The sequence below is a fragment of the Cervus canadensis genome, chromosome 1 (genome assembly GCF_019320065.1).
Source record: "Cervus canadensis isolate Bull #8, Minnesota chromosome 1, ASM1932006v1, whole genome shotgun sequence".
NCBI classification, from domain to species: Eukaryota; Metazoa; Chordata; class Mammalia; order Artiodactyla; family Cervidae; genus Cervus; species Cervus canadensis.
In genome coordinates this window covers 63,456,941-63,481,999 of record NC_057386.1, presented here as the reverse complement: position 1 = coordinate 63,481,999, position 25,059 = coordinate 63,456,941, and the positions used below count along the sequence as shown (strand labels likewise).

The window sequence follows — 25,059 nt, the reverse complement described above, 5'->3', positions numbered from 1 at the left end:
GTTTTGAAGGGAACACTTTTGGGGACTTGGAGGAACATTTTCCCCACGTACTGAGAGCGCTGCTGAGGCTGTGATGCCGGGCAGGAAGTTTCCACGAGTCCCGCGGTGTCCCTGAGCTGCTGAACCAGACCAACTGCCAGGGACTGTGTACTCTGGGACGATGGGTCCTATGAGTCACGTGAGAGAAACGCTCTTGTCTTAACCTTGTTTCGAGTTCGGCTTGGTGCTGCCTGAAGCTGAAAACATCCTGTTACACCTGTGTTTTAGGTGTCTCTTCTCCAGCCCCTGAAATAAACAGATCACAAACCCGAGACTCTCCCAGTTTGAAACTTTTTGCTCCATAGAATCGTCTGCCTAGAGAGTTAATTTGATTAAATTAGGCCTTATATTTTGTTATCCATGTTTTTAAAGATGTATTTTTGAAGTCTGTATCTCAGAGCATTTTCCACGCTATAGTTTGAAACACGTCTACTGGTGCCTACGTGTCCTGTTTTATGAAAGAAAGTTAACTTGGGCATTGAACTCACAGCCTTGAAATTAGAAAGTGATGACAAACATCAGCGCCTGGATCTTTATCACAGGCTTTGCTCTTTTCCACTTTTTACCATTTCATCTGTGTTCCCAGAGATGCCTCTCAAAATGCAGAAATTTCTTCTCCTGACACATTTCAAACGTAAAGGAAATGTGGGCGCATTGCAGAATGCACACGCAGCACCGTATTTCCTAGATGCAGCTTCTGTTGGCATCCTTAAAGCTTTTGATAGCAGAGGCCAGTGTTTAAGCATTTCGAAGTTGCTGGCTAAATTAAAAAAACACTGTGTTGCCTTCCCTGCCTTTTCATGTTTTCAGATTTAAGGCAAAGCTCCTTTTCTGTTTGCCTGCCGTTCTCCAAGTCTGTGTACATTTGAGGGGGCGGCTGGGAGAGGAGAGAGGAGGGAGAGCATCTTGCTTTATCCACGCGCCCTGCTCAGTGGGTCCTGGGCAGAGACAGGGTCCCCGGGAGCCTGTACAGGAAGCCCTTTCCCTCCAGCCCTTGATCATCTTTTGCCCAAAGAGGGTGAGGGAGATGGTGAGAGGCCCTGCCCTGCTCGGAGCTGTTCCTCAAAGTCCACTCTGGACAGAGAAGCAAGGTTGCAGCCGCAGAGCCGGGCCCAGGCCAGCTTTCCCCCCCCCCCTCTCTCTCTTGTTTCCGGCTCATTTGAAATGAGCCGGCTCTCTCTCTCTCTCTCTCTCCCTCCCCCCCCCCCACCCCCTTGTTTCCGGCTGCTTCATTTGAAATCTCGGAGCATGTGTGTTAGTGAATTGGTTCGTAAAAATGTTTTTTGCAGGATTCTGAAAGAGAGGCTGCTCATTCTTTAGTATGGGTATTGCACAGCATACATGGGCATTGCCCTATGTGAGAGAGAGAAGTGTGTGTGTATTTTTGAGGTGGGTAAGGAGGTAGACGGTGAATACAGTCCTTTTAAACTCTGTCTTCACAAGATGCAAATTATTTCCTGCCTTCGTATGTATGCAGAGTGCAAGCAAGGAAGAGTTGAATTGCCGTGGTCCCCTGGGACCCTGGGATCTTCTCGCTCGCTCCTTCTGGGGGAGGCTGGGGCTCCCACTTGGCCTCCTGCTTTCCTCCTTCAGTCACTTTGGAAACTAATAGTTAGAAGCTGGAAATCAAGAAGTTGCCATTTGGAAGTTTACACAGCATATGTAAGAGAGTCTTTCCAAACTTTGCAGTTGTATCAGCTTGGAGCTTTTGCCAGCCCTTCTTGGGGGAAAAAAAAAAAAAAAGCCCTCTGGAGTTCAGAGAAATGTCCCAGGCCTGCACAGCCAGCCCAGCTCTGCGTTGTAGTGTGGCAGCCTGCACTGTTACTGTTCTCTTTCTCTTGGAATGCAGTTTTAGTAGAGAACTTGGGCTGCCTCTGACTTTCCAAAACCTTCATCTGCCTTATCTTAGGCGTTTTTTCTTTCTTCTGTGAGTATGATATTTAGGGCTGGGCCAGGCCTAAATGCACTGTTTTGTGGCTCTGAGACTACGCCTTATGCCTTGTGAGCACTGGTCCCTTTCCCAGGGCAGGTGATGCGGAGATGCAGATGCTGGGGTCCCTGCAGGCCCCTGGGAGGTGTGGCAGCCGCCATCGCCTGCCGCCCCCTCAGCTCCTACTACCGGGCCGAGGCCTGTCCTCTGGAGTCTCAGGCCTGATGGGAGTGAAGAGGTCAGTCCTGCTATAGTGTCCTCTACGCTTGATTGGTTATTCATCTCCTCTCCTGGTGATGGGGAGCGCACCTCCTCCGAGGCTGACTTCCCATGGTTGAGGGTCTCATTGCTGGGCTGTCCTGAGCTGGGTTTCCATCCACTGGCTTGGCCTCCACCAGCTGCGTCCACGCAGAGCAAGGCAGCCCTGTCTGCTGGAGGACAGAATTTTTCACGGACTTGAGAGACAGTCGTCAGATCTCATCTCTTGGTTGAACATCTCTAGGCTAAATTATTCCTCATAGTTTTTCAGCTCTGGTATTAACTCGATCAGAACTTTTTTTGAGAGTTTGGCCGGTCCTGGATAAAGGGATCCAGTTGAGATCCAAATGGTGCCACATTGAGAGAACTCATTTTTGCCTGGACTCTCTTTGTTCTAATGAAGCCTAAGAATTTCATTAGCACCTCTGCAGTCTCTTCCCACTTAGACCATGTTGATCTTACGGCTAGATGAAAACAGGAACAAATGCAAAACTAGAGAAAAGCCTTTAAGCCTGTCTTTTTCTTGTATCCTTTTTCTTTTTGCCAATTCTCTTTCTTTTCTTTTCTTTTTTTTTTTTTTTTAATTATTTATTTATTTGACTGTGTCAGGTTGTGGCGTGTGGGATCTAGTTAGCTGACCAGGGATCGAACCCAGGCCCCCCTCATTGGGAGTGCAGAGTCTTAGCCACTGGACCACCAGGGAAGTCCCGGCCAATTCTCTTTCTTAATATATTCTTAGGTAGTCAACTGCCCTCTTTAAAAAAATAAAAACACTTTAAATGTAAGTATTTACATTGGGCCTTATAAGGTTTCATCCTGTTGGTTTAGCCTGTTGAGCCCAAAGAAAATCACACACACACACAGAGGCACTTTTTCCCCCTAGTTGTGAAAGTTGAGTCCCAAATGACCATGTGACTTAGACTCCTCTCTCTCCCCAGACCTCATTTAATATGACAGGATAGAAATTTAAAAGGTAGAAAAAGCCCACAGTATACAAGTGTTTGGGGGAGGAGTTGCCAGTTGATAAGAAATTTCTAAAAAAATCCAGGAAGATTGAAAATAGATGAAGATGGTGACTGGTGAAGGAGACCAAGAAAAGCCTACAACCTGGCTCTGAAGGGATCCGCCGAGTTTACTGTGGGTCTTCAGAACAGCAAGGAGAAAAGGATGATTCTTGAAGGCTTCTCTTGGGAGGCATTGGAAACCAGTGGGGACCAGGTCGGGTCACTAGTGAAGACACCACAGGGGGACTTCTGGTCAACCCATGCAGGATCACTAATGAGGACATGGGACTTAGGGTGCCCACCTCACGCGGTTGAAAGTATTAAATAGTATGTGCAGAACATCCACTGTGTTTTCCTGGGGCGTGGTAAGCGCTGTCCGGGGGTGTGTGCAGATGTCACTGCTGATCTTAGTATCCCTGTGTCTGCTCTGCTCCCTAGGGAAGTGGTGTATTAGGGCCAGGATCAGCTTCTTGAGACAATCTCAGTGGCGTAAACAGGATAGCAGTGGGGTAAACAGGACAGCCGCTCGCCTTTAGGCTGCTTATCTGAGAGCCCAGTGGGCAGGTCAGGGCTGATATGATGGTTCCATGTTGTGGGTCCCATTCGTATCTGTCCCATGGAGGAGGAAGGTGCTGCAGTATCTTTTGGCTACCCCCTCCCCCAGGTCACTTGCTGGAGGTAGTCCCCCGATTTCAACACACATCTCATTTCCAGAAGTTTAGTCGTGTGACTGCATCTCAGTTGCAGGATAGTCTGGGGAAAGGAGTCTTCTACAGCCATATGCCTAGTTAAGCATTTCTTTTAAGGAGGAAGGAAAAAACAGCTGTTGGTAGCCAGCATCTTGTCGTAAATTTTTGTCAGTAACCAAATCCCAAACTTCTGGAATATAAGATTGATTTCACCTCTTTGGGACATCACACAAAACTTCATTGACATATTAACTTAAAAGTCGGTTGATTTATGAGCTATGTGTTAAGCCAGGCATTAAACCACAGAAGCTTTTAATATGGCTGAAATTCATTTAAATGAGCTCCCCTGAAAAAGTTCATTTGAGCATTACTTTTGAAGGGAGCTGCTGGTAAGGACCACACTGGAGATGACTGAGATGGTCTTGTGAAGCTGATATCAGTTACGCTGTCCTCCTGGTATGAAGGCAGTCTGAACAGATGACTTGGACTGACAGGCGCTTACAGTGGTCCGTGGTTGTTAACTTCGTGTGATTTGGTCCTCTGCCCTGGGAGTGCTCTGCGTATCCATCATCACTCCTGGGGAATCCACATCTTAGATTTTTCACGTTATTCCCGTGTGTTAGGAGGATGACCATGGGGTCCATGACCCTGTTCCTAGAGATGAAATGTCTAGAAAGCCAGTTACTACAAAGTCTCGTCTTGCAGGATGTTCTTTCTTTTTTTTTTCCCCAGCCTTCCTGGTTATGTTTATTTCTCTTGACCCAAATACTTGAGATTTCTTTTTAGTTGGAAAAACTCAAGAGATGCCTCAAGGTTCATCTTAAACTATATATACTGTATACTGAAGCTAAAGACCTAATTTCATTTTCTTACACTTAACTCGAAAAGTACTTTTTCACTTAGGAAATTTCTCAGGAACTGTTAACACGTAGCAAATGTTAATGTGATGTTTTCCATTGCTATAACTTTCTTGTTCAGTTCACTTTTTCCCTTACAGCTTTTTAGAATGCAAGGGAATTTTCACATTTCAGGGACTTGGTTATTATTTCTTCTTGCCCTTGGAGCATAATGTAGCTTTTAAACGTAAGCCGGGACAGGACTAACCATGTTAAGTAGGGTAGACTGGAGTAGGCTAAGTGGCGCAAATGGACGGCTATTTAAAACACAGCAAAATAAGTAGATTCTGTCTCAGTGACTGCTGTTTTCAAATTCAGTCACTATTTATACTAAATTCTATTTAAAGCAAGTACTAGGATATAGCTTTGAAAGAATTGTTAGGATATATATAGGATAAACCTAAATACTAAATAGTTAAGAAAAAGCATTAGGCGTGTATTAAATTCATACTTTAATTCAGTTTCGTGGCCAGAGCCAGGACAAGGATTGAGGGAACCTGGGTCCTGCCCCTTGCTAGTGGTGTGACTTGGGGCAAGTCATTTGACTGCTGAGTTGACTTCACCACAAGCAAAATAAGACTAATTGTGTACCTTGCCAGCCTCACTAAGAATTTAATACTATGCTGGCTATGGAAGTGCTTTGAAAATGATTGAGGGTCTTGAGTTTAAGGTTATGTTAATGGGAGAATCACAGCTGAGACTTAGAAGCAAATCTTTAATAAGGAAGAGAGAACAGAAAACACACTGCTTTTCAGTAATATATATATATATAGAAGTCTTTGCTTTTAAGTGAATAACGAAAGCTAAATGCATTGGTTGGTTGTATTTTATCCTAAGCAAGGAAAAAATTGACTTGTTAGAATAATGATTTTGTGGCTTGGTTAATCTGAGTTGTAATACTAGCTTATATTATAAGTGATGATTTTTTGTGTTTTCATTCATTCCATGAACTAGCAAAAAATTCTTTTAACCAAGTTATCAGATTTTCTCCTGTCAAAAGGCTTTTTCTACAAATGAATGACATTTAGGGTATATGAAAAGCAGAATTGTTGACTCTGAGCCTTTTCATCACTTCACCCTGACAAGATGCCTTTGTTAAGGATAGATGTGCTCACTTAAATCTTCGCTTGTCTTCCAGAGTACGCAGCGCTGCTGAGCAGTGACAGAGGTTGGGGTTCCAGGGGGCCTGTGAGAGGGGAGGCTGGGGCTGGCCAGGTGTGCACTGTAGTGTGTAGAACAAGTGTCCGCGGACCTTGAAGAGGGGATCAGCACAACCTACATGGATTTTTGTCCATAAATAGTTGTAAGTAATACCTGTCTGTAATCAACTCCTAAACTCTAAACTCATTCTTTAATTATAATGTAAGTGTACACACAGTTGTCTATCACTTGACTTAGAACTTGAAAGCATGTTATGTACTGAAAAGGAAAAGAAAAATGTTAAGTCATAGTTCTCAGTATTCAGGCTCTCATTCTGTTTGGAAAAATGAGTGGTAAGCCCATGACACATCAGTGGTATAAGAGAGTGCTATAAGGTTACTGCCCGCTGATAGAGCTCATGCCACTAAAATGAAGTGAACAATGAAATAATAAGGATTCAGAACAATGGAGGCAAGAGAGAGACTCGTCAGTGAGCAGGAGAGGACTTGAGAGGAATCAAATCAATTTGGGCATCAAATTGGAAGCAAGACCTGGAATTCTGCCGGGGCACCGCCGGCCAGAGCAGAGGGGTTTTTGGTGTGGCAAACAAAGGTCTTGTGGGTGTGTGACACCAGGTTTCGATAGCTCCAGCCCTCACTCACTGTTGGCTGTGCCGGGGCCTTGCTGCAGGTGTTTTCCCTTCGTTGCTGCGGGCGCTTTCCCTGTTGTGGCCGCTCTTTAGTTGCGGTGTGCGGGCTTCTGTGGGGTGACTTGTGTCGTGGAGCATGGGCTCTGGGGTGCACGGGCCTCAGTGGTTGCAGCCTCAGTAGCTGGGGCTTCAGGGCTCTGGAGCGCAGGCTCAGCCGCTAACGGCGCACAGACTTAGTTGCTTCAAAACCTGCAGGATCTTTGTGGATCAGGGATCGAACCTGTGTCTCCCGTCTCATCAGGCAGATTCTGTACCACTGAGCCACCAGGGCAGGTTGAATTCTTGTGTGAGGAATTAACACTTTTTCGTGAAGCAAAAAGGGTCAGAGAAAAGGTGAAGTAGAAGATAATAGCAAAGGAACATGTATGATTGGACTGTGAAGGAGAAGAACAAAGTTGTTTGGTGGTACTAGTATTTAAAATCCAGGAAAACTTTCCAAAAATAAAACAAGACTTGAATTTGTGAATTGAAAGAGCCTATCAAGGAAATTAACCTGGGGAAATTAACCCTAAAAGATCAACGTGGAGATAATATTCTAAAGAAAAAGCATTAGACTTCAAAGAAAAGAGAAAAAAAAATTCTCAAGGACTCCTTGCAGAAAAATTGAATAAGGCACAGGGGCAATAAGGATTTGCTCATCATCTCATTCCTCAAAATGACGCATAGAAAGCAAGGCCACAGTGGACTAGCATTTGCAGAAGATCTTAAAATGATAATCACGGATTTATATCCAGACAGGCTGTCCTTCAAGTATCAAAGCTAGAAAACCAGTTTTAAACATACACAACCTTAGGAAGTTCTGCATCTTTATGCCCTTGTGGAGGAGTTTGTGAGAGAATGAACTTCATTTAATCAAGAAGTGTCTGGGGAAGTTTTACTAAGATGATTGAGGATGAGCGTTTTGTATCGTATTTGCAGATTTAAGAATGAAATGGAGGAAGAGACAGGATGGGAGAGTAAAAGCCATCCTCATAACTGTAACTGGAAGCTCTTGGCAGTGGTTTCTGTCTCCCTGTGGGTTCCCAGAAGCAGATGCTGAGCTGGAGTTTGGTGTGAGGGATATTTATGAAGGATTAACGCCTGTGGAAGGGAGGGGGCAGAAGCAGGGTGGGGTAGAGGGAGGAGCCAGCTGCCCAGTGGGTCTGCGGGAGTCTTGGCCGGCACTCCAGGGAGCTTCAGAGTGTTTATGGCCCATCACAGTGGTCCAGGCTTGGGCTGAAATAATTGGGCCCTTGTACCCCATCTCCATCAGTCATTGGGTGTGGCCTGCCCTTTGAAGGGCGTGTTTTTGATGGGTGATCCAGGCAGACCCTGAAGACCCTGGAGACTGTCTGCCCGTCACCCTCTGGTTGTGCATCTCCATGCCCACCATCCTTTTTCTTTCGTAGAAGACTGCGGTCAAAGTGATCATTTAGAGAGATGAAATTCCTCTCATTGCCGTAGGCCCCTGTTCCGTTGTGGTTTCCCTGAATCTTTTGAACATCCTCTTCGTATCTGGGTATCTCTCTGTATTGTGAATTCTGCCTTTCCCAGAGGATGCACAACAAAACCCCCAAACCGAAGAACCCCTTGCACTGTATTACCAACCTCTCTTGCTGTTAGGCTGCAGACATTTGACCTGAGTGCTACCCGCTAGAGTGTGAGCCCCTGGCAAGACTTGGATTTGAAACTGAAGTGTGAGGAACGCTGGCGAGGCTGGAAATACCCATTTGATGCTGGGGTGGCTTCAGAGGTGGCTTTCTGCTCTCAGTAGAGCTGGGTGTTCTGGCTCCCTTACAGAACCAATCCTGTAATGTGGTTCAGCCTAGATCCTGGGCCTGGGGTGACAGCTTCGTCCTCTGCTGCAGAAACGCCTGTGGAACATGCAGAATGGACTCTGTGATTGGCAGCGAAGAGCCTGACACACGCATTCAGCGGATTGTGGGGAAGCCCGCGTGGGGGCAGGGGGTCAGCCAAAAGACACTGACCCCAGTCCAGGGGAAGCTGGTAAAGGCCTGATCTAGGATGGACTTGGTAGAACCTGAGTGGATTTAAGAGAGTATAACAGAAGCAATGAGTCACATTTAATGATGGTTAGATAAGAAATTGATGGGAAAAAATCAGATAGCATTCAGCATTGCCTCTCTGGATTGGATTTGGGTGTGATGGGGATGTTTGAGTGTATGTAAGTGACAGGGAGGCAGACATAGTTTTCAGCTTTTACCCTGCCATGGGTTGTGTTGACTGTTTGCTTACAGTATTTTCATAATTTTAACAAAGAGAGCTCTGAGGTTTGAGCTGGATTAGAAAAGTTGGGGTGTGAAAGTATCAAATTTTGATCTGTGTATTATACCTCTCTTTGAGCATGCTATGTTAACATGTTTTTTAACCTGAGAAGTCAAATGAAAGAAGGCAATGAAGACTGGAATTGTGTAGTTAGAAAATTATATCGATGTTCCTCCCATTTGAATCCTAGATTCAGAACTTGTAAAGCACAGTTACTGAGTTTCCTCTGTGCATCAAATGATGTGCTAAGTTTTGTAAATGTTTTCTCATTTAACACCTTTCTTCTCACCTCTATATTGAAGATAATATTATTCACTAAATACATTCCCAGCACACACTGATTAAAGATGTCTCCTATAGGTTTCCTTGAATTAAAGATTTGATATAATGTTTACTTTAAATGGCCTCTTTTAAATAACTTAAAAACTTTGTGTAGAACTGTCATGCTTTTTAAATTATTAATAATACATCATAAAAATTAAAATTTATGATGTATGAATGTTTGGATTAATCTACAAATTCATTTTTGGGTTAATCTATAAATCAGAAATATACATCACACAAAATAAATTTTGATATTTTGGTATTAATTAGTTTAGTGGTTCTCAATCCTGACCACACTTTAGAATCACCTGGGGAGTTAAAAAAAAAACAACACTGATGCTACTGGCCACACGGTAAAGTGACTGAATCAGGATATGGGTAGCCAGAGTTGAAACTGCTGCCCCAGGATTGCTTCTGTAACAGACCGGCAGCTGCCTTCACGGTGCCCTTGTTCTCCTCTTGCTAACTGGAATCTGATCTGTCAGGAAAGGGACCACATGTTTATTTTGTAGAAGGCTACATTTTCATTTAAAGTTGACAGCATGTCTGAAGTGAGAGGATTTGAGAACACTCAGCCCTACGTTGTAGTTTCGATACCTGACTCTCCTTTATCAAAGAATATGTGTGTGAAACAGCCCAGATTAGAATCAGATTTGGGGTAACGTTTTCTCAATCTCTATCCTGTGCTTCTTAGAGCTGCAGCCTTCAGAGCCGGGAGGATACATGCCTGGTGAAGCATTTTCCCCGTATACACTGGCACCTGTCGTTTAAGGGGAGTCCACTTCAGAGTCTTCAGTCTTGAGTGACCAGCCTTAAAATTGACCTGGCTGAGGAAATGCCTGTGGCCCAGGTGGCCTGCTGGGTCCCCTTTCACACCTCTCCTTTCAGAATTACCACCTCTCACCATCTGATGCCCAGCAAAGGGAAGATTAAAAAACTGGTGTGACTGCTGAAAGTGAATGACTCCAAGCACTGGGTGGAAGGTCCTCTGCAGATAAATTCCCCTTTACTTTCAGTAAAATTGAAGGGAGGCTCATGGGGTGGTCAGCTGAGAGAATTTGAATATCACTGTCATGGATGCGTAGTGTTTTCCTTTGCTAGAAAAGTCTTTTTCCATTTCCGTCTGCCTGTTGATGTGCGCCCATTTTCTCAGTGCGTGCATCTCTAAGAACTAAACACAATCTTAAATGCATGCGGCATCTTGTCTTAGTCCAGTAATAAGTAATAATCTTCTACACGGACTAAACTAACGGGAGGGGGAGTGCCATCCATGTCATTCAGATGTACATTTCCAATAACATATTACTTAGAATCATTTGTGATATTTCTTTGGTCAATTTTGTCCTTACAATACTAATTGTATTTACCTCAGTTTAGAGGAAACTTTTAAGACTGATTTTTATGGTTATATATGTAAATCTCAAATTATTTACACGTTTTTGAGGTGTGAGGGACTTTAATGCATGAAAGTGTATTGAGATTCAGTAGTCTGGGGAGAGTGGAATGGGGAGATAAACTCAAGGAGAAAGGAAAATTAGGTACAGTTGCCAACTCTTAGTTGACTCTTGTACTTTTTAGATATATCTTGGTAATTAGAAGATAGAATTTAGACTGGAAGAGATTTATTTAAAAGTGATATAATAGTTTTATTTAAAACAATATTTACAATAAGTAAGAAATTATCTTCTCTGCAACCACTTAAAATGACAATGTGAGATTTTAAATGTTAACTTCAAAATGTGTGGAGTACACAGCTTTTCCACATCCTTTTTGGGATTACGCAAACACAAATGTGAAGGCCCATCACAGGGGCAAGGATGAGGAGGAAGACAGATGTCATTTATTTGCTTATTTTTCCTTTAGTTAAAATACCTGGAAAGATGACACGATTCAGTATTTTTGAGTGTGTCAGCAGTATTTTAACGAAAAAGGATAGTTGCCAAATTTTAATATGGTGTCCAAAAATGCTCGCTCTTTTTTGTTTTTAAAGATCGCTTAACTTTTCCAGGCCCAGTCTTCTCTGAGCCTTTGTCGGTAACATTCCTGATATCGCTCTGTCTTCTGCCTTCCTGCTCAGAGAATGTCTTCCAGTTTAGATATACAGGCACTTTGCATTTTTCAGCAGATATTGCTGGGGTTTTAACTCACCAGTTTGTCACGCTCAGGTATGCCTTTATCTTTTGCTAATTTTCATTTTTATCTGCTGGTTCTGATTATCAGGGAGTCGAGACAGATTGGGAATGCCTGAAGCAGCAGATGTAGCCCTGGAGAAAGTCAGGGTACGCTGGGACCTCCTGCTGCAAGCTGTTTGTGTGTACAGATATTCTGTGTCAAGGTAATGTGAGGAAATTGGTGTGTGCCTTTTCCTGACGCCATTACCTGAGCACGCTTGTGTGCTCATTAGAGAGAGCTGTGAGATTTGACTACAAAATGCTAATTCTGTTGGTTCTAGGTCTCGAGTAGGTAGGATTGGATCTCTGTCTTTTTTGAATTGTTTGATAATTTGAAAAGATACAATAATCAAAATATACTTAATAAAAGAGTAAATTGAAGATTGAAAAAGGGCAGAATGCATTTGGTTACATTATGTGAGCAGATCCGGTATTGGGAAAACAGCATAGGTATTCTTGACCATGACCATGTGAAGTCGCTCAGTCGTGTCTGACTCTTTGCGACCCCATGGACTGTAACCTGTCATGCTCCTGTGTCCATGGGATTTTCCAGGCAAGAGTACTGGAGTGGGTTGCTGTTTCCTTCTCCAGGGGATCTTCCCGACCCAGGGATTGAATCCAGGTCTCGCGCATTGCAGGCAGACGCTTTACTGTCTAAGCCACCAGGGAAGCCTGTTTTCTTGCTTATTCTCTGACTTTCAGTACTGAGTTTGCATAGTATTGCGGAAGCTGTCATAACATAAACTATTTAATAATAAATGTAACACTTGTAAAGTTGGTCTCCACTCAAACATGTCTTCCTGCTTAATACTAGCTTGTGTTCCATCAAGTTCCCTTCTGATTGGTAGCCAGTGTCTTTGAGTTCACAACTGAAGAAGAGAAAATTGACATAGATGATATGTTTGATGCTTCAGAAGAGGGTGGTTTAAATGTCAGAGCATTAAGGCATGCCCTTAATGTTTAATTAAAATTATGCTTAGTGAAAATAATGTTTAATGTTTAATGAAAATTAGTACAGCCCTTAAATGTTTTAGCAAAAATTACTTCTGTCATATCATGCTAGTATTTGTCAGGAATTATACTAAAAATTCTCAGCTTCTGACTTTGTTTCTACTGAGATTTAGGGCATGGTTGGAATTATAACAGAATTTGTTAAATATGAAACGTTTATTTTTATAGCTTAGTTTTTTGAAGGTTAAAGTCCCAGATAAGTCTGTCTGTCTCTTTATTTTTTCTCTCTCACTTTTGTGGACTTTAAATGGATTCCTTTGAGCTTTTTTTTTTCCCCCAGGGTATCTGTTGTCCCTTGGATATGGCAAAGTATAAGCTTTGGAAGCATAAACCTAGGTTTGAATCCTGGTTTAGCCCCTTGCCCTGGGCAACCTTGGTCAAATAAATCCCTGCAAGCTTTGATTTCCTTCATTTGAGAGGGGACTACTGATACCTTTCCCAGAGCGTGCTGAGAATGCAAAATGCATGCAGTGCACTCAGCTGAAGGCTGTCGTTAAGAAAGTGCCCCGTTACTCTCGCACCTCGTTTACTTTGCTCTTGGCATTTGTCTCAGCTAACGTGAGCACTGCTTCTTAAATGATGAGAAACAAGTCAAGAATGTGTAGTGATGTCAGTTCAGTTCAGTCGCTCAGTTGTGTCCACGCAGGTGGACTGCAGCATGCCAGGCTTCCCTGTCCATCACCAACTCCTGGAGCCTATTCAGACTCATGTCCATTGAGTCGGTGATGCTATCCAACCATCTCATCCTCTGTCATCCCCTTCTCTTGCCTTCAGTCTTTCCCAGCATCAGGGTCTTTTCCAATGAGTTGATTTCTTCGCATCAGGTGGCCAGAGTACTGGAGTTTCAGCTTTAGCATCAGTGAATATTCAGTGAATATTCAGGACTGACTTCCTGTAGGATTGACTGGTTTGATCTCCTTGCTGTCCAAGGACTCTCAAGAGACTTCTCCAACATCACAGTTTAAAAGCATCAATTCTAAAAATAAAATAAAATCATCAATTCTTTGGTGCTAAGCTTTCTTTATAGTCCAACTCTCATAACCATACACGACTACTGGAAAAACCATAGCCTTGACTAGATGGACCTTTGTTGGTAAAGTAATGTCTTTACTTTTTAATATGCTGTCTAGGTTGGTCATAACTTTCCTTCCAAGGAATAAGCATTTTTTAATTTCATGGCTGCAGTCACCATCTGCAGTGATTTTGGAGCCCCGAAAAATGAAATCTCTCACTGTTTCCATTGTTTCTCCCTCTATTTGCCTTGAGGTGATGGGACCAGATGCCATGATCTTAGTTTTCTGAATGTTGAGTTTTAAGCCAACTTTTTCACTCTCCTCTTTGACTTTCATCAAGAGGCTCTTTAGTTCTTCTTCACTTTCTGCCATCAGGGTGGTGTCTTCTGCATATCTGAGGTTATTGATATTTCTCCCGGCAATCTTGACGTCAGTAGGAGGCCATGTTTCCATTTTCAAAATGGAAGTCATTTTTAATTTTAAAGGTTATAATAATGGCTGGGCTTCCCTGGTGGCTCAGCTGGTAAAAAATATGCCTGCAATGTGGGAGACCTGGGTTCAATCCCTGGGTTGGGAAGATCCCCTGGAGAAGGGAAAGGCTACCCACTCCAGTATTCTGGCCTAGAGAATTCCACAGACTATAGTCCGTGGGGTCGCAAAGAGTCGGACACGACTGAGGGACTTTCACTTCACTTCATTCAGTTCAGTTCAGTTCAGCCACTCAGTCGTGTCTGACTCTTCGCGACCCCATGGACTGCAGCGCGCCAGGCCTCCCTGTCCATCACCAGGTCCCGGAGTTTACTCAAACTCATGTTCATTGAGTCAATAGCTGATTTTTAAGTGCTTGCTTCATGGTGTGTTTGTGCGAGTGAGTCCGTTCTTAGTCGCTCAGTCGTGTCCAACTCTTTGTGACCCCGTGGACTGTAGCTGGCCAGGCTCCTCTGTCCACGGGATTCTCCAGGCAAGAATACGGGAGTGGGTTGCCATTTCCTTCTCCAGGAGATCTTCCCAACCCAGGAAATGAACCTGTGTCTCCTGCATTGGCAGGCAGATTCTTTACAACTGTGCCACCTGGGAAGCAAGCCCTTTACGTTTGGAATCTCATTTACTGCTTTGAAAAAGCTGTAAGTTAGATGCTGTTAAAATGGGTACTGCTGCTATCCTCATTTAATAATAGGAAACCAAAGTTAAAGTTAGTACTAACTCAAGCTTTCCCACCTGGTGTTAATTTTTTCTTAGAAAATATTAGGAAATTTAAAGAAAATTACAGCCATGTAAAGTATGGAAATAACTACTGTATTTTTAAAAATAGCAACTGTATATATAGAGACAGAGATATCTGAATATATATATATATATTATATATATATATACTGAATCACTTTGCTATACACCAGAAACTAACACAACATTTTAAATCAATTATGAGTGGAAAGGGGTGGGAGAGGGTTGGAGTTGGGATTAGCAGATACTAGATGGTATATATAGATACAGATAAAGAACAAGGTCCTACTGTATAGCACAGGGAACTATATTCAGTTTCCTGTGATAAGCCAGAATGGGAAAGGACATGAAAAAGAATATATTATGTAAATATATGTGTGTGTGTAACTGAGTCACTTTGCTCTATAGGGTGGAATTTGCTCTATAGCAGGAATTAACACATAATTCAGCTATACTTCAATAAAAAATAAACTTAAAGAAACATTTTGTAAAAAGTAGCTTTATTGAGATATAGCTCACACAGTGCTTTGTAAATGCACCCTGTTACGGGCTACAGTCCAGTGGTTTTGGACCATTAGCAGTTGTGCAGGTGTTGCCACTATCTAATTTTAGAACATCCTCGTCACCCTGAGAAGAAGGCTCACACCCGTTTCCCGTCACTTCTCACCTTCCACTCCAGCCCCTGACGACCACTCACTGGTCTGCTCTCTGCCCCTGTAAGACTTGTGTTCTGAACACTTCACGTGAATGGAGTCATGTGCTCTCTGCTCAGTCTTGTGTGAGTGGCTTCTTTGGTTCAGCGTGATGATCTCCAGCTCTCCCAGGTTGTGGCATCTCTCAGGGCTTTTCCTTTGTGTCACCAAATAATGTACCTTTATGTGGGTGTATCGTCTTTGTCTCTCCATCCATCAGTTGATGTACATTGGGATATTTCAAGCTCTTGAATCTTACGAATAATGCTGCTGTGAACATCGGTGTACCGGTTTTTGTGTGGACATATGTTTTTAATTCTTTAAGTATATATCTGAGTGGATTTGCTAGTTCCTATGGTAACTCTGTGTGTAACATTTTGAGGAGCTGCTAAGCTGTTTTCCAAAGCGTCTGCATCATTTTACATTCCTTCCAGTAGTGAACAAGGGTTCTGATTTCTCTGCATCTTCACCGGCACTTATGAGCTGACTTTTTGATTGTAGCTGTGCTTGTGTCTGTGAAGTGGCATCTCGTGGTTTGGATTTCTATTTCACTAAAGACTAGTGATGTTGAGCATCTTTTCACATCCTTATTGGCCATTTGTTTGTATTCTTTGGAGAAATGCCTGTTCAAATCCTATACCTGTTTTTTAATTAGATTCTTTGTGTCTCTGTTTAATTGTGTATTGTAGCATTTTAATGTATCCTGCCAGAACTTTTTTCTATTAATAAAGCACTTTTTTTGTGGGTTTTTTTTGTATTATTTTTATTATATACTTATTAATGGGATTATTTGACATGTAATTTTGTAACCTGACTTTTTCCCTTTTTTCTAGTTTTATTGAGATATCACTGTGTAAGTTTAAGATGTGCTACGTAGCGATTTGACTTACTGTGAAATGCTTACCACAGTAAATTTAGTTAGCATCCATCATCTCATTTACATGCAATAAAGAGAAAAAGCAGAAAATGAAAAAAAAAAAATCCTTTTCCTTGTGATGAGAACTCAGGGCTTATTCTCCTAACAACTTTCCTATGTATCGTACGGCAGTGTTACCAGTGGTCATCATGTTGTACATACATGCATGGTACTTACACATCTCATAACTGGAAGCTTGTACCTCTTTAGAAAGGGTTTATTTATTTGGCTGTGTTGGGTCTTAGTTGCAGCGCGTGGGATCCTCACTGTGGCTCGCAGGCCTCTCTCTGGCTGTGGCCCAGTGGTCGGGCTCAGTGACTGTCCTGTGGCGTGTGAGGTCTTAGCGCTGATTGGAAGCTGGAGTCCTAACCCCCGGACCACTAGGGAAGTCCCTGGAAGCGTGTACCTTTTTTGACCACCTTCCTTCAGTTCCCCCTTCCCTAAGCCCCTGCTTCTGGTAACCACGTGTCTGATCTTTTTTCTATGAGTTTTTTTTTTTTTTAAAGATTCCACATACAAGTGAGATGATACAGTATTTGCCTTTCTCTCTCTGGCTTATTTCACTTAGCATGATGCCCTCAGGGTCTGTCCATGCTGTTGCAAATGGCGGGGATTTCCTTATTTTTTATGGCTGAGTAATATTCCATTGTTTATATGCACCATGACTTCTTTATTCATTCATTGGTGGACACTTAGGCTGTTTCAATTTTTGGCTATTGAATAATGCTGCTGTGAACATCGGGTACAGATATCTTTTGAGTTAATGTAGCTTGATTTTTAAGGTTAATATTGCTTCTAATGACTGCTTTGTAGTACATTGTATGAATGTTCCATAATTTAAAATGTAATACTTTGTATAAGAGGTTTATTTAAGTGGGGGGAAAAAAAATCCAACCACACTGTATCTGCCACACTGCATTTGTGTCTTTGAACAATCATTTCTTTTTTTAAAATGCATATTTATTTATATGGCTCCATAGGTCTTAGTTGTGTGACATGGGTTTTTTAATTGCAGCATATGAACTCTTTAATTGCGGCATGTGGGATCTAGTTCCCTGACCGAGGATTGAACTTGGGCCCCTTGCATCTGTGGAGTCTTAGCCACGGAACTACCAGGGAAGGCCCACCAATATTTTCTTAATCTTAGTAATTTTAATCTGTGGTTGCAGTTTAGTCGCTAAGTTGTGTCCAAGTCTTGCGACCCCATGAACTGTAGCCCACTAGGCTTCCCTGGAATTTTCCAGGCAAGAATCCTGGAGTGGGTTGCCATTTCCTTCTTCTGGGGGGTCTTCCAGACCCAGGGATCCAACCAGGTCTCCTGCATTGCTGGTGGATTCTTTACCAGCTGAGCCACTAGAGACGCGCGTTTTAATTTTAATTTTAAAGAGGCCCTAATTGGTATTATGTACTTTTCATTTGCATTCATTTGCTAATGAGAGTAGTTGAAGTGTTTTTTTTTTTTTTTTTTTTTGATTCCCACCATTGGATATGTTTCCTGAGCCTGGAGGTTTCCTCCTGTGTCTCCTCCAGGTTGATTTCTCCTTGGACACCCCCTTGTCTAGGAAGGCTTTCCTGCCCCTCCCCCCACCTGCAGAAACACACAGTCATTTCCATTCCAATGAGTCCTTTCCAAGACTGTGGGAGGAGCCTAGGAATGTTTTCACATGGTTACGCTTTTTATTAAATTTTCAAAAGTAAAATACATTGTGTATTTTTTCCCATTAAACAACACCCTTCCTACCGCCCAAGCAATAAGCTTCAGGCCCCATGAAAGCAGATCTTCTCCTGCCTGAGACACATCTGGTGTTCAACACAGAGTTGAATTGAATTGAACCCATGAAGTGTAGAGCTTGTTAGCTTTTTTAGCATTTAGGTAAGGAACCTTTTGTTTGTCTGAGGCTTAGTTCCTGGTAGGTTTGTGGTAGCAGTGAAAGAAGTGCTCTATGAAGGTTTTCAACAGTTAAGATAAATTCTGTGTGCAGTGTGTGTATTTATGCAATCGTGTGTTCCCAGACTCTGTTAGCCAGAAGTTGAAAATCTATTTTGGTACATTACTGATTTCCTGTGATAACCGGGTCACATTACTCACTGCCCTTCTAGCCTCTTTTTAAACTCACTCTGTGAGTCACCTCTTTTGCCTTTTGCATGGAGTAGGAGTCTTTTGGAACCCTATTTTTATCTTGGAAATTTGCCCAACTTGAGTGGTGGCGTTTCAAGGTGATTTGTTTATCACTAGTTTTCCGTATTTTCCTAAACTTACTGTGTGTGGGTTTCTAACCGGGTGAGAACCCCACAAATATTTTGTTAACTGGCTTTCCGTGAGCGCCGAGACCCGCGTGGAGAATGGGGTGCATGCGAGGGGCGGTAGTTTGGCCCCCACCAGGTCCGTGTTTAGAACGGAGGCGGTCAGCAGGTGTCTGGCTCCTTGCCAGCTCCTTCGATGTGCTCTGCACCACGGGTGTCGCACTGAGCCCTGACCGCAGAAGTGCCTCGTCCCCTGAGCAGCTTCACCTTCGGCGAGCTCTGCTGGATGCTGCTGAGTGTTTCAGAAAGCGGGGTTTTTGGTCTCAGGGAAAGCTATGTCGGCCAGGGCTGAGGCAGGATGCCCCAGAGCAGACCCAAAGAGAAAACAGAGTCAGAATGGACTGAGCCCAGTGTTGAGGTCTCTGAAAATAAGAAGCAGGCCTAATTAGCTGAGAAACTGTTAATGGAATAGAAAAGCTGAAAACATAGTGAATAACTGAGTTTGTCTCAGCATTAACTCACCCTGGAGAGAAGGTCTGTGTCTGTGTGCTGACTGGTGAGGCTCTAGTATGACTCCAGTATGCAAAGGGAGAATTTGGTCGGGCATTGAGAAATTTCCTATTGATTAAAGCATGTGTGACAGTTTCAGAAAAGAATGACAGGCTTTGGTATATGTTAGTATGTGTTTACTATGGGCTTCCCTGGTGGCTCAGTTGGTAAGGAGTCCACCTGCAATGTGGAAGACCTGGGTTTGATCCCTGGGTCAGGAAGATCCCTGGAGGAGATCATGGCAACCCACTGCAGTATTCTTGCCTGGAGAATCTCATGGACAGAGGAGCCTGGTGGGCCATAGTCCATGGGGCTGCAAAGAGTTGGCTATGACTGAGTGACTGACTACTAATTAAGCATGTTTACTCTAAAACCCGATGTCCTGACCTGGTGCCCAGGCTCTAGCTGAGGTCTCCCCATTGTCCCCCGAAGATGTATCAGACCTAGGTTTCAGCTCTTTGGTGTGGCACCCTTGCTGATCATTTAGCTGTTACCAGCGGGGCCTTCTCTTCTGTCTCTGCCCCCCCCCGTCAGGACAGGGACTGTCTTGGACATCCTGCTTGTTGGGGCCTTACAGACTTTGAGAGACTTGAGCCAGTGGTTTATTTGCTGTGTTTTCAACTCTTAATCACCAGCCACTTACATGTCCTGTGATCGGCGTGTTGTCTCCACGTGCAGAGCTTTTCCCCTGGCCGTCCAGTGGCGGGGACGGGTGGGGCGGGGTGGGTGTGTGTGAGGAACCTGGCACGTGGGTGGTGTGAGCCAGCAGCCGCAGGGGGCACCCTGGGTGTGCTGGCCAGCTGGAGAGATGGGGGAGAGGTGTACAGTGCTGCTGCTGTGTGCTTAGAGATTTGGTGGAGAAAGTTCTCTGGGATTTCATCAACACTTGGTCTGATGTCTTGTGTAAATATTGTCTTTCTGAGTCGCTTGCTTAGGGCCAGGCGTTCAGTAAAAGTTGCTGAAGTGACAGAAGCTGTGATAGAAAATTAATGTTGGTGGCCCCGTGTACAAATTTTTGAAGCTGAAGACTTTGTACCCAAATCCAATCACTTCTTACTCATGCCACAGAAATTTGAAGTTTTACTTAAACTTCAGGTGACAGTAACACCATAGAGGGAGAAAAGCTGGGATACAAGCAGGAGTAGACACTTTAGATTGGCCATCTTTACCTATTGGTGAACACATTTACAATATGGAAAGGGAGAAATTTGAAACTTTAATTCTTGGGTGTGCATAAGGAGTGAAACGACAGGCAAATGTAATTTTAAAGCAGATACATGGACTTCCTTGGTGGTCCAGTGGTTGAGTGTTCACCTGCTGGTTCCATCCCTGCTCCGGGAGGAGTCCACTTACCAAGAAGCAACAGGGCCCATGTACCACACCTTCTGAGCCCTCTAGCCCTAGAGCCCACGCTCCACAACGGGGAAGGCCCGTGACCACAACTGGAGAAAGACCCAGCTCAGCCAAAAATAAAGAATATCTCAAAAAAAAAAAAAAAAAAAAAAATCAAACCAGTCAATCCTAAAGGAAATCAGTCCTGAATACTCATTGGAAAGACTGATGCTGAAGTTGAAACTCCGATACTTTGGCCACCTGATGCAAAGAACTGACTCATTGGAAAAGACCCTGATGCGGGGAAAGATTAGGGGCAGCAGGAGAAAGTGACGACAGAGGATGAGATGGTTGGATGGCCTCACCGACTCGATGGACATGAGTTTGAGCAAGCTCTAGGAGTTGGTGATGGACAGGGAAGCCTGGCGTGCTGCAGTCCATGGGGTTGCAGAGTCGGACACGACTGAGTGACTGAACTGAATCTCAGAAAAAGTCAGATACATGAGTGCAGTGCGTATATGATCTGGCCAGGTTAGCAGCAGGGACGTAGGGAGGAGGGCCCTCCTCGCTGGTGGGGTGCATCCTCCTTGGTCCCCGTCAGAGCCAAGCGGCTCAGCAGGCTTTGAGACAGACTTTCCCTGAGCCTCCAGGAAGGCGGCCTCTTGGTTCCTGTGACACTGTGCTTTCACACAAGGCCTTTTGCGGAACCGGCACGGCCAAGCCTCTCTTATGTGTAGGAAACAGTATTCGATGCCGTGGCTGAATAGGGAAGTTTGACGGCCCTTGACGATGGGGAGTTTACACTGATGCGTGTGAAAACAGAACCGGTGGGGTAAAGCCTGTGTGCGTGGGTCACACGGATGATGCAGGCAGCAGCACCGGCCCAGGGGTTCCTCTCAGGCCCGGAAAGGGCGCCCCCTTTGCTGGACAGCTGGGTCAGCTTCCTCCTCTCTGGGCTGACTGGGGTGTGGGGGTCTCTGGAGGCTTTGGGCATCATCCGTGGTCTGTCTTTCTAGGTGCTGATTTTACTTAAGATTTGGAAGGGGGATTTTTTGTTTGTTTGTTTGAATCTTAAAATGAACCCTAAAGATGGAATGCTTAGTTTTCACCCATTTTAAAAATAGACAACTATAGCCTTTAATTAGTTCTCACATTTAAGGCAGGAGACCTTGGAGGCCTCAGGCTCCTAGAGTTGAGTGTTCTCTGTTGGGGAGCTGAGGGGAGCAGTGGTGGGAGCCAGAGAAGAGCTCAACCCCACGCAGACCTCTCCCTTCCCTTCGCTCTGGAGTTAGTTAATGGGAAGGCCTGCGGAACCTCCTGGGTGTGGTCATGGCTTCTGCTTTTTCTGCTGAAGTCTTTGGATCCAGCGCGTCCACGGCTTCCTGCAGGTATAGAGCGGTTTCCGTGTGTGTGGGAGGAGGGGGTAGAGAGCCTTGCAGGCCGCCCTGGGAAGCCAGTTCTGTGTATGTGACTCAGGGGTGACGGGGGTGCTGGGGGTCCATGCGGGGAAGCAGCTGGCCCCAGGTGGGCAGTACCCAGGCTGCAGGCTCTTCTGGCTGTGTCATCTCAGGCCTCATTCCTTCACGTGTAGACTGGGGATCGTGCCTGCTCTCCTCACTGATTTTGGTTGTAGAGAAAACGTGTATCAGGTTCCTGTGTATTGGGGATTCAGCAAATGGTGGTGGAGGCCGTATTGAGGGTGATGGTGCCCGTGTCTTTGGGGGGAAAGGGCTGGTCGCTTCTCCAGGGAAGACTCTGGGTCCTGGCCCTTCAAGCAGGCCTCTCTCAGTACACACGTCCACCCTTGATGTTCTGGTTAGGAATTAGGTACTCTCCTTGATAACTGCTAAAAGCATTGTGCATTACTCGACAAATATATTAAATTCAGATGGACTCTAGTTCAGATACAATAAATTCCTGAAGCTTGTTCTTTTTCAAAATTCATTTAGTAGTGGTATAGTATATTTAATATGTAATGTAAAGTTTGCCATTGTGATCATGCAGTGGCATTAAGTCTGTTCCCATTGATGAGCAGCCGTCGCCACCATCCGTCCATGGGACTCTCTGCTTCTTGCAGACCTGGAGCCCTGCTTCATCCACGCTGGCCCCCATTCCCGGCCCCAGCCCGACGGCCGCGATGAGTGTGGCCACGCCCAGCGCCGCGAGGTACCGCAGTCAGCAGCCTTTACCCTTCCCGGCCTGGGGTCCCTCCTCGGGGTTCATCCGAGCTGAAGTGCGTGTGCTTTGTTTTGCTCTTGGCCTCCTTTTGTTCTTTCTTACTTTTATTGCAGAAGAAACGCAGCTTTATTTCAGCTTTTCAACCATGCAAAGGAGAAAGCATACCATACCTGTCCTGCCCCGCCTGGCTGTCGGTGTGTGCGCTTCCGCTGAGCTGTGTCTCAGAGCAGAGCGGCCGAGTCGCCTCCTGCACGCTTGGGGGCCCTGCCCCCGTCAGACGGGGGGCTGCGAGGGTCGTGGGCTCGTCAGTGGTGAGGACAGGGGGGAATCCAGTGTGTGTTGGCGGCGGGGAGAATGTGGAGCCGAGCAGTGGGAACCCTCAACCGCCTTGTATGAAATGGGACGTTCTCACCTTTGAAGCTTCAGCTTGTGGGTTTTGAGTTCCTGTTTTGTGCCCTTTAATTTCAACTTTCTAAGTTCATGAGTTTGTAGTAAAGAGATGTGCTGGCTTTCACTATGTGTGAGTCTTAGGAGGCCTCAGAAGAGGGGGCAGGCTGGGGAGCAAGACCTCATGCTGGACCCCAGGGCGAGGAAGGGGCCCGGGATGATGGAACCGAGGTGGATGCGGTGCCAAGAAGGCTCCTCTCTGGGGTCTGGGGTGGCCTCCCCCAGCCCCTGACTCCTGCTGGAACATTCTGCCTCCTGCTGGCTTGAGGCTGCTCTCTGGGGCCTGGGATGGCCTCCTCCAGCCCCTGACTCCCGCTGGAATATTCTGCCTCGCGCTGGCTTGAGGCTGCTCTCTGGGGCCTGGGGGTGGCCTCCACAGCCCCTGACTCCTGCTGGAACATTCTGCCTCCCGCCGGCTTGAGTGTCAGTCTCTGGCTTGCCTCCACCCACTAGATGAAGGTCTTTCAGAGCAAGGTCCTTCTGTTATTTTAAAATTTTTATATCCTCAACCCTTCTCTGAGTGCCTTTAACAGATGTTTTTTCAGTGATGGGAGAGCCTGCCCAGGTCGTTGAACCCAGGTTTCCTGGTTAACAACCACGCCCACTTCTGTTCCTCCATCCTTTTTAACAGGAGAGAAAGGGGCAGGGCACAACTTTTGAAAGAATGACATAGCCCAGGGACACAACTTAAACCAATTAGAATCAAATGGGACCAAAGATGGCAGGCAAGACTAGACCTTGATCCTCAATCAGCAAGTGAAATGACACACCCAGAGGCGCCATGACAGTTCCAAGGCACTGTTACAAAACCAAGGAGTGGGCGGAGGCCCAGATCCTGGAAATCTCTGCCCCTTCCCAAAATAGTTTGAATAATCCTCCCACTCATTAGTTCACTTCAGTCATTCAGTCTTCGGACTGTTTGCAACCCCATGGACTGCAGCACACCAGGCCTCCCTGTCCATCACCAACTTCCGGAGTCCACCCAGACTTATGTCCATTGAGTTGGTGATGCCATCCAGCCATCTCATCCTCTGTCGTCCCCTTGTCCTCCTGCCCTCAATCTTTCCCAGTATCAGGGTCTTTTCAAAAATGAGTCAGCTCTTCACATCAGGTGGCCAAAGTATTGGAGTTTCAGCTTCAACATCAGTCCTTCCAATGAACACCCAGGACTGATTTCCTTTAGGATGGACTGGTTGGATCTCCTTGCAGTTCAAGGGACTCTGAAGAGTCTTCCCAACACCACAGTTCCAAAGCATCAGTTCTTCAGCACTCAAATTTCTTTATAGTCCAACTCTCACATCCATACATGACCACTGGAAAAACCATAGGACCTTTGTTGAGAAAGTAATGTCTCTGCTTTTTAATATGCTGTCTAGGTTGGTCATCACTTTCCTTCCAAGGAGTAAGCATCTTTTAATTTCATGACAGCAATCACCATCTGCAGTGATTTTGGAGACCAAAAAAATAAAGTCAGCCACTGTTTCCCCATCTATTTGCCATGAAGTGATGGGACCAGATGCCATGATCTTAGTTTTCTGAATGTTGAGCTTTAAGCCAACTTTTTCACTTTCCTCTTTCACTTTCATCAAGAGGCTTTTTAGTTCCTCTTCACTTTCTGCCATAAGGGTGGTGTCATCTGCATATCTGAGGTTATTGTTATTTCTCCAGTCAATCTTGATTCCAGCTTGTGCTTCCTCCAGCTCAGCGTTTCTCATGACGTACTCTGCATATAAGTTAAATAAGCAGGGTGACAATAGGCAGCCTTGACGTACTCGTTTTCTTATTTGGAACCAGTCCATTGTTCCATGTCCAGTTCTTTTTTTTTCCATGTCCAGTTCTAACTGTTGCTTCCTGACCTGCATTCAGGTTTCTCAAGAGGCAGGTCAGGTGGTTTGGTATTCCCATCTCTTTCAGAGTTCTCCACAGTTTATTGTGATGCACACAGTCAAAGGCTTTGGCATAGTCAGTAAAGCAGAAATAGACATTTTTCTAGAATTCTCTTTTCTGGAACTTCCCCACTCACTAGCG

The 25,059-nt window shown here is 44.8% G+C and overlaps 1 protein-coding gene across 2 annotated transcripts in view; it reads left to right on the top strand.

The window, feature by feature from the left end:
• Positions 1 to 25,059, top strand: part of TMEM131L (transmembrane 131 like) — a 170,865-nt gene that overhangs the window by 33,130 nt on the left and 112,676 nt on the right. The gene's annotated exons all lie outside the window — the stretch shown is intronic.